This window comes from Rattus norvegicus, chromosome 13 (genome assembly GCF_021556685.1).
Source record: "Rattus norvegicus strain SHRSP/BbbUtx chromosome 13, alternate assembly SHRSP_T2T, whole genome shotgun sequence".
Taxonomy (NCBI): Eukaryota; Metazoa; Chordata; class Mammalia; order Rodentia; family Muridae; genus Rattus; species Rattus norvegicus.
In genome coordinates, this window is record NC_141546.1 from 398,450 (window position 1) to 407,977 (window position 9,528).

Sequence of the window (9,528 nt, forward strand, 5' to 3'; positions counted from 1 at the left end):
TCCATTGAGCTTACCTGAGCCTTGAAGGGATGCATTTGACAGAAACTTCCTATTTAGTCCTTAGTGTCCCAAGATTCCCCATGATATATCATGTCTGCTTATAGGTCTCTGTATTTGTTCCCTTCTGCTGATATTGCAGAAGGAAGCCTCTTGGGTGATAGCTGAACAAGAGCTGACCTATGAGAATAACAAAATCTCAATTGTATATTAAGAATCATTTTATTGCTACTTTTTTGGACTATCTAGTCTCATATTTTTGGTTAACTAAGAAGTGCTGGTTATAAGTTCCATCTTATTGAGTGAACTTCCAATCAAATCGCATATTAGCTTGTCATAGCCATAATCTTTGTGACACATTTGCACTAGCATATTTTGTCAACAGGACCTCATTAAAGAGCAAATGGTTTGAGGCTAGGATGGAGTATATTTCCCTTCTTTGGCAGCATGTTGAGTAGCTTCCTGTACTAAAGATAGCAGCATATATGACTAAAGTTTTTTGGAGTTACTTCTTAAAAAAAAAAAATATATATATATATATATATAAATGTGTGTGTGTGTGTGTGTGTGTGTGTGTGTGTGTGTGTGTGTGTACTGTTTGTCACTGAGCCAGTCTCTAGCTCCAATTTTAATTTTTTGTATTAATGTTTAAAACTTTTAATTATATATAAACCATATATATATATATGGTTTTTGTATTATACCTCAAATGTCCCTCAATTTTAATTCTCTAGCTGTCTGCATTCCCTCCATCTTTATGCTTCTCCCCCTCTGTTCAGACTAGGTTCTCCTCTTCCAGTCTTCATATCCCAATCATCCATAATTATCTATTCGATTTTTCTTTTCTACAGAGATAAATGTGACTTTTTAAAGTTGTACTCTGTTTTGACACTGATTTGAGATATTGTAGACAAGAATGATGAAGTTATATTTTAAAACTGATGCGTTTTTTTGTCAAGATGACAAGCAATGGAGAAAGCAGATTAGTTTTTATTGTCAACATGATGCAAACGAGGCTCATCTGAGATGAATCACCAGAATCAGGTTGATCTCTGACATTCTCTGTGTGAGATTGCTTTGTTAATTGATGTGGAAGGGCTCAGGAAAATAGGTGCAGAAACATCCCTAAGCATGTTTTCTATATAAGAATGCTTAGATGAATATGAGCCAAGAGCCAGTCTGAGAGCAAACCAGTAATCAATATTCTTGTATTGTTGCTGTGCTAGGTCCTGTCCTAATTATTTCTCAATGTGGGACCATAACATGTAAATGTAAGCCGATTAAATCCTACTCCCTCCCAGTTGCTGTTTCTTCTGGGTGGTTTTTATCACAGAACAGAGATTAAATATTATCAAATTAATAGTTTTAAACATTAATACAAAAATTAAAATTGGAGATAGAGACTGGCTCAGTTACAAACAGTACATTGTGTTCTTAGAAAGGTTCTGAGTTCAATTCCTAGCACAAATATGGAAGCTCAAAACTGTCTGTTGCAATCTTCTGGTATTCAGATATACATGGAAAAATAGTACTCATGTATGTACATTAAGTAAATAAATAAAGTCTTTTAAAAAGAAAATTAAAAATCTATACAAATATAAAGTTTAAAGGCATTTAATTTTATAATTTTCATTACTAAAATATATTATGTATGTGTATGTATATATTTTTTTTCAAATTTTATTTTTTTTCAGATTCTCTGCACTGTTACAAGTATAGACTCTACATAAATTTTCATGTGAGTTCCATTATATCTACACATTGTAGTCATACAGTCAGGCAGTCAAATCTCTCTCTCTCTCTCTCTCTCTCTCTCTCTCTCTCTCTCTCTCTCTCTCTCTCTTTCTGTGTGTGTGTGTGTGTGTGTGTGTGTCTGTGTGTGTCTATGTTGTGTCACCCAGGTTGATGCTGGAGTACAGCATGTGAGAACTAATTCTCTTCTCCCTTTATGGGTGTTATATGAATCAAATTCAAGTTACAGTCTGCACTAAGCTGGAAAAGTAAGAGAAAGTGTGAGAACCCTGTCAGAAATAGTAGGCTAACCCCCTACCTAGGGGAAGTGACATGGAGAAAAAACAATGCCAGGAAATACCACAAATTCCACAAGATGGGCAGGACAAGGCCAAATGAACAAGACAAACTTCCAATTTGAGTTGACCAATAATTTTAATTGTTGCTCAGGGTAACCAATCACAGCCGTTCAACTCAGGCAACCGCTGAATTCCCCGCCAAAATGTTTATAAAAAGTGTGTGCTTTGTGAGCTCCGGGTCTCTTTTTACCTGTGTGCTGGGGGACCCCAGCGTACATTGGAAAAATAAACCTCTTGTGGATTGCAGTGATTCTGGTCTCTGTGGCCTTATCAAGTGGAGGTCTTCCCACAAACCCTTAAAAAAGAGGGACTTGAGAACTTATATGAAGACCACATGTGTAAATCTCATTTTTGAATGTATAGATTTATGGATGTTTAGTTTGATTCATAAAAATCTGAATATTGCAATGTAGGTCTGCAATCAGGAAAGTAGTTTCCTCCCCATGCCAGCAGGTAAAAATGATACTTTTATTTGAGTCACCAGGATAAACATTCACTTTGTGGTTCAAAGCAGTGTTCAAAATCATAACAGACCAGAAAGAATTTATCCCAAGCACGGGGCCAGGAGGGAGGCAACCAAACAGACCAAAGAAAGATGACAACCCAATATAAAAGATGAGGAAGTGGCTTCACACACACACACACACACACACACACACACACACACACACACACACGAAATGTTGGTAGACAGAGGCAGGCTTCACAGGATGACTTCTGTTTCTGTTTAAATACGGGCTCTTTGGGGTGGTACTTTTTGTCTTGTGTCCAACTATTAGGAAATAAAATGTTCCCTGGAGGTACATGAGGAGGGTAATAGGAAGCAGCATGGGAAAAATTCATGAGTCCCTTTCCATGGGTAATCTTGAACTACAGGATTGGTCCACAAAAGTCAAGGTCACAGTCTAGCCAAGGAGCCTTTTATCTGGGGTTTTGGTTGGCAGAAAACACCTTTACAAAGGAATAGACCGTGGGCTTGGTCTCCAGCAGGCTTGGGCTCCTCAGTACCTTAGGTAGTTCCTCTTCCCTCTGCAGGTGTGCGAAAGTCTATCCAGTTTCCAGTGCACTAGAAGAGCAGCTGCCTTGACACAATGGGAAGGGAGGTTCACCTGAGAGGAACCAGTAGGCTTGTAGCACCTCCTGAACACTGGCCCCCCAAGAGCAATTTCCCCTGACCTCTGGTGCCCAGAACCACATTGTGCTTCGAGATCATGTGGAAATGCAATGGACTGGAACCTGCCCAGTGACTCCTCAGATGCTCCTACAAGGTTCTCCCCATACTGCCCACCAGAAAACTTCTGGCCTTTACCCAGACTATGGTCCGAAATAAAAGGATTGACCAGACAAGAAAATGGTTACTCTAGCAAGCTTTCATCGCAACCACTTTGTTGTCCTGACTAAGGACTTCAGGTTCAAACCTCACCTGCAGCAGGTTCTGAGTATGTAAAGGGGCCTGACATCAGACTGAGGGTAAAGATGAGAAACAGAGGATCCAGAAGGAGTAACAAGAAAACCCAGAGATGAATGAGGCCAAGTGAGTACTGTCCCAGGCTCCAGATGTAAAGGAGGAACTTGGGTTTAGCACCAGCCCAGAGATGGTGCTGTCATTTTTCAAGCCCTGGACTCTTTGCTTCAAGGACAGAAGTGCCTCAGGTGAGGTGCCACAGTGTTGGTGACTCAGTCCTTCTGGTACAATACTCTGTAACCTCAGACACAAAGACAGGAAAGCACATGTCTAACCTAGAAGCCTTCTCCCTCCTCCACAGTGAGGTGGGAGGGCCTCCTATTCTCCAGAAGTCTGTTTCCATCTTCTGTCATAGCAGAAATCTAAGCCAGTCCAGCCTTGTTCCGGGGAAGGAAGGCTACAGGCAACACAGAGACCTTTTCCCAGGAGAGCAGGAAGAAATAGATCTGTCAAGTCCCAAAGGCATTCCTTGCTCAACCCTTCACAGTAGGCTCCCAGCCAGGAAGATAGAATCCCAGGAAGCTGGGGAAGAGAGAAGCAAACAAGCCTGTGGAAAACAACCAGTTCCCTCCTTTCTGCTGCTGCCCCTAGAAATAAGACGAAAATTTGACCCAAGCTGGGATTTCTGGGGAGTGCTTTGACCACCCTAGGTTTGTGTGGTCAGAATGGCACTCTGTGAAGCATTGTACACAAGGGCAGGGCTTTTGCCTGAAGCACAATCTCTGCTCTTTTCTGGATGCCCTGAGGAGGCAGAGAGTCAGGAAGATGGACTAAAGGAAAGGTCAACACATTGTCCTCTACATAACTGAGGCCTTAATTCCTCCCATGTCCACTCCTCCCCACCCCCAGGAATGTTTGGAGGCCCACCTGGGTCATAAAGGAATATGCCCTTTACTCCAGCTAGAGGAGGAACAATGTCAGGGTTCCTGAGCCAGGGGTTCTGAGAAGCCTAAGGCAGGAAGTGAATCTGAGAACTAACTAACCCCTCCTTCCCTGAGACAGGGTCTAACTACATAGTTCTCGAACTCATGATGTAGACCAAGCTGACCTCAAAGTCACAGATCTGCCTTCTTATGCCTCCCTTTGCTGGGATTAAAGGTGAATGCCACTACACCCAATCTAACTGATCTCCTTAATGGGTCTCCCATTTCATCCCAGCACTGTGAGCCCAGACTCCTCAAAGCAATCCTGCCTTCACCAGAGTGTCCAGCCTGTTCCATCCAGAGAGAAAAATCAATCTAGTGGCCCATGGGAAAACCTGCCAGACGAAGGAGCCCACAACAAGGGCAAAACAAGGCTTGGGGCATCAAAAGAAGCAGGGGAAAAAGTGGGGATAAAGTAGCAGTTGAACATCTTAAGAGGCAGAGAGAAACTAAAGGGTGGACAGGTCAGGACCCAGGACAGATGTGATGCCTTGGAATCCATTGAAGACATAGGGTGGGGCAGCACAGGGCTCAGAAGGCCTCAACATTGTTGACTGGCAGCATCCCGTGTAGCTGGTGTGCTCTACGATCCAATGCTTTAATCACGTTGATAATTGTGTCTCCATTCTGGAAGGCGACCTCGTCTTCATCGGCAGCATTGTAGTCATACACTGCACATTACCTCCCACTCTCACTGGGGCACTGAGCTGTTCGGAAACAGGGACTGCAGGATGCTTGGTTACCTGCTGCTTCTGGGGCTACTGGTAAACTGGGGCATTGATATGGTGAGGCTGTGGCTCACCTCTATGGGCCTTCGGTAGCTGCTGCTGTCTGGGATTCTCCGTGTCCCTATTCCACACTTTCACCTCCACTGGGCCCTATGTGGCTCTACTCAAATTCCTCATGGTATTTGATCCTGGGTCTTCTTGATACCCTGCAGCTATACAGCTCGGGCGTGTCTGCCACCAGGCTATAACCGTTGCACTTATTCTCCTCCTTGTAGCACACCTGACTCTGTAGCTCGTTCTGTTGCTTGAAGCAAAGGATTTCCAGAGTTTCGGCCACCATGTTGAAGGACTGCTTGGGGTAGTGTGCATTGCAGTGAGACTTCTTCTCATAACTCTTGTTGTTCTTCATGTTCAGGGTCACCTTGCAGGTCTCACAGTGAAAGCATGCTTTATGCCAGACTTTATCCAGACAGTTCAGTTTTTACATAGGGTACACGGTCTTGCTGCACCAAGCACAATTATGGTTCATGGAGAACTTTTATGTAGTTTCTGAGGAAAGACTGGGTCAGGGTCGCCCGTGTTCATGTGTGTTCCCTTTTCTTTGGGTGAACTGGTGAGAGGAGGTGGCTGCAACCATGGGAAATATTTCTTTTGTGGATTTTTTTTGTAGAAAACATTTTTTTGAGCTTTTAATAGCCTATTGAATAGTTTCTTGACTAAGTGAAAGACAAAATCAATTTAAAGAATGAGAATGCTAAATTGTATCAACTCATTCTATCTTCATTGTATAGGATGGAGCATAATCTCTTTCTAGATTCACAAAATTAGTATACTGAAGTTTAGATTCCTATATTTTTTTGCTTATTATATGCAAAGACTATGCTACTTATGATACAGTATACCTGTGAGTTTTGTTTTTTGCCCCCCCCCTCCCCCCGGAGCTGGGGACCGAACCCAGGCCTTGCGCTTCCTAGGCAAGCACTCTACCTCTGAGCTAAATCCCCAACCCCACCTGTGAGTTTTAATCCTGTAACACATTTAATAGAAAAGGTGGAAGCAAGCATTAATAAACTTATACTTAACTAAATTGTTAACTGCTTATTTTATCTCTCAGAATAAAAACCTGAGCTTTAAGAGTTGTTCATATTCCTTTAGTGTGGTTATGAACTAAAGTTGTTTCTAATGATAATCTCAGTTACCTCTAATCATTATAGACTATGTCTAAATAATGAAAACATTAATTTTAAATGAAATGCTTAAGGATTAAATCACAATGTGGCAAACCAATTTAATTATTAAAGGCCAGTGATTTAAATGTATCACCTAAGTTGACTATATTATTATGCTAAATAATTTTGAAGCTTGGGTCCTATACTCATGGCTACAGAAGGAATTCCTGATTCATTTGCATCTGTTGCTCCTGCTTCATTACAGTTGTGCAAATTTGAAGGCCCCATGTCAACCAACGTCTGACCTTGCTGCCCTGGCCTTGCATTCTTTGTAGTGTGACTTAGAAAAGAAAAGCTTCAGCTCTTACTATTGTAGTCTATATAGACATTATGGCAAAGATTTTTGATCGTTTATAAGAATACCTTTTGGTACTATTTTTTACATCATTTAATAAATTATAATGATATAAAATATACTGAAATAACAAAATAAAATTGTTAACTTTAAGGTACTAATGTGATAGTCATTAAGTGACTTTTTTGGTTTTATGTGACTTCTAGATAAAAATTTCATGCATAGTGATAAAAAATAGAAGTATAATGGAACATTATGAAGATTACTGACCCAATAATAATAATCTGAATTCCCACATTAAAAATTATTTCATCAGGTTTTAATGAAATTCATTTCTACATTTGTCGTCATAAAATGTAGCTAATATATTTTATTTTATTGGATATTTTATGTATTACCATTTCAAATGTTATCCCCTTTCCCACTTGTTGCATCCCCCTCCCCTTCCCCTGTTACTGTGAAGATGCTCCCACTCCCATGTTGCAGTATAATTAAAAAGGAAAGTTTTCTATCATTTACCACAAGCTGAATCTGCCCACTCCAGCTGGTACTCCATCATGCAGTCTGCAAGCCACCCTCTCCTGGCTATCTCCCTTTTGCCAGCTTCTCCCTTCCGAGGTCTCACTCTGCATAAGCAACAGAACCAGATCTACACACACCAACTGCCTTTCAGCCATTTCTTTCATACAGCATCCTCTTTAGCCCAGTAAAGCAAAGCTGCAGACACTTGTAATTTAGCAATTAGATGTATGTGGTAAATTCCCAATCCACAGTTCATTCACACAACTAATTCACTGCTAATTAATAAAGATTTAAATTGCCAACCTAGAAAAGACAAAAATCTAACCTGGATCATCCTGCTCTGTTGTCTCCATCTTGATTCACATCCCTACACCACCACCCCTGCTCCTCTTCTTCCTCCCACCATCCTTGACTTTTCCCCGCCTGCCCTTCTTTCTCATCCAATGATAGGCTATGCCTTATCCTGGAGCCAGCTTGCTGCATAATGATATCATCTTACACTCCCACCTACCCACTTCCACCTCAATGCCCTGGCATCTCCCTACACTGGAAAAATGAGCCCTCACAGGATCAAAGGCTTCTTCTATTGATACCAGCCAGTTCCATCCTCTGCTACATATGCAGCTCTAGCCATTGGTCCCTCTGTGTGTATCATTCGTTGGTGGGTTAGTCCCTGTGATCTCTGGTGTGTGGGGGGGTTGGGGTGGGGACAGGGTCTAGTTGGTTGATATTGTTGAAGCTCAAGAAGAAGACCAAAATATTTCAGTCCTTCTTAGAAGGGGAACAAAATACTCATGGGAGTAAATACAGGTATAAAAACTGGAGCAGGGACTGAAGAAAAGGTCATACAGAGACTGCCCCACTTACAGATACTTCCCATATGCAGCCACCAAACCCCAGTCACTAGTACTGATTCCAAGAAGTGCTTGCTGACAGGAGCCTGATATGAACGTCTTCTGAGAGTCTCTGCCAAGCCTTACTGATACAGATGAGAAAGCTTGCAGCTAACCACTGAACTGAGCACAGGGACTGCAATCGAGGAGTTAGAGAAATGACTTAAGGAGCTGAAGGGGTTTGCAACCCCATAGGAAGAACAGCAGTATCACCTAATATATATTTAACATTTAATTATGTTATTGATTTAGATAGGAACTCTATGACCTCTGGTGACACTGCAATGTATTATAGCCACTATATTTATGTTATACTAAAATTTTTATATTCCACAATAAAATTATGGTAGAAATATGTCATTCCACCTCTGTTTAGATGTATACAATGTTATGCTCCAAGAATTAGTTTAAAGTAAATTGTAAATTTTGAGTAACAATGATAAACATATGTTGGGTTATCAACTATGATTATTTAACACACTTGTAGGGCTTACTATTTACAAAGACCTGTTGATATATAAAATTATTCATGTTTTTAGTGTATTTTACATTGCCTAAAACTATTTCACTGGTAATTTACTTAAAATTCAGGAATAAGTTGCAAAAAAGACAGATGGCTCACTTGTTTCAAATATCTGGGTTGGATTTTCAATGCTCAGAGAATACCTCCCAATCATTGATAATTCCAATTCCAGGGAACTTGACACCATCTTCTATTGCTTGCCAGATCCAGAAATACAAGTTAGGCACTCATATGCGTGCCTGTACTCACACACAGAAAGTAAAATAAAGAATTAAAAAAAATTCAGGAATGAGGGTTTTTTTGGAGGGGAGATGGCTCAGCTTTTGTGTGCTTTTTTAAAAATAATTTTATTTGTTTACATTTCAAATGTTTCCCTCTTCCAGGATATGTCACAATAATGCTCCCATCCCATTACTCCTCTCCTCACTCCCCTTTTCCTCTATGAAGGTGTTCCTCTACCCACTCACCCAGTCCTGCCTCAACGTTCTTGTATCCCCCTACACTGGGGCAGAAAACACAGGTTTTGTGTGTCAAGCTGACACAAACTGGAGTTATCACAGAGAAAGCCTCCCTTGAGCAAATTCCTTCATGAGATCAAGGTCTAAGGCATTTTCTTAATTAGTGACCAACGGTGGGAGGGCCCATTGTAGGAGGTGCCGTACCTGGACTGGTAGTCTTGGATTCTATAGGAAAGAAATCTGAGCAAGTCAGGGGAAGCAAGCCAGCAAGTAACATACCTCCATGTCCTCTGTATCAGTTCCTGTTTCCTGACATGCTTGAGTTTCAGTCCTGACTTGCTTTGGTGATAAAGAGCAATGTGAAAGTGTAAGCGGAATAAACCCTTTCCTGAACAACTTGCTTCT

The 9,528-nt window shown here is 41.1% G+C and overlaps 1 pseudogene; it reads right to left on the reverse strand.

Moving 5' to 3' along the window:
• Positions 1–5,006: 5,006 nt before the first annotated feature.
• Lasp1-ps1 (LIM and SH3 protein 1, pseudogene 1) lies at positions 5,007–5,732 on the reverse strand (annotated as a pseudogene).
• Between the last annotated feature and the right edge of the window lie 3,796 nt (positions 5,733–9,528).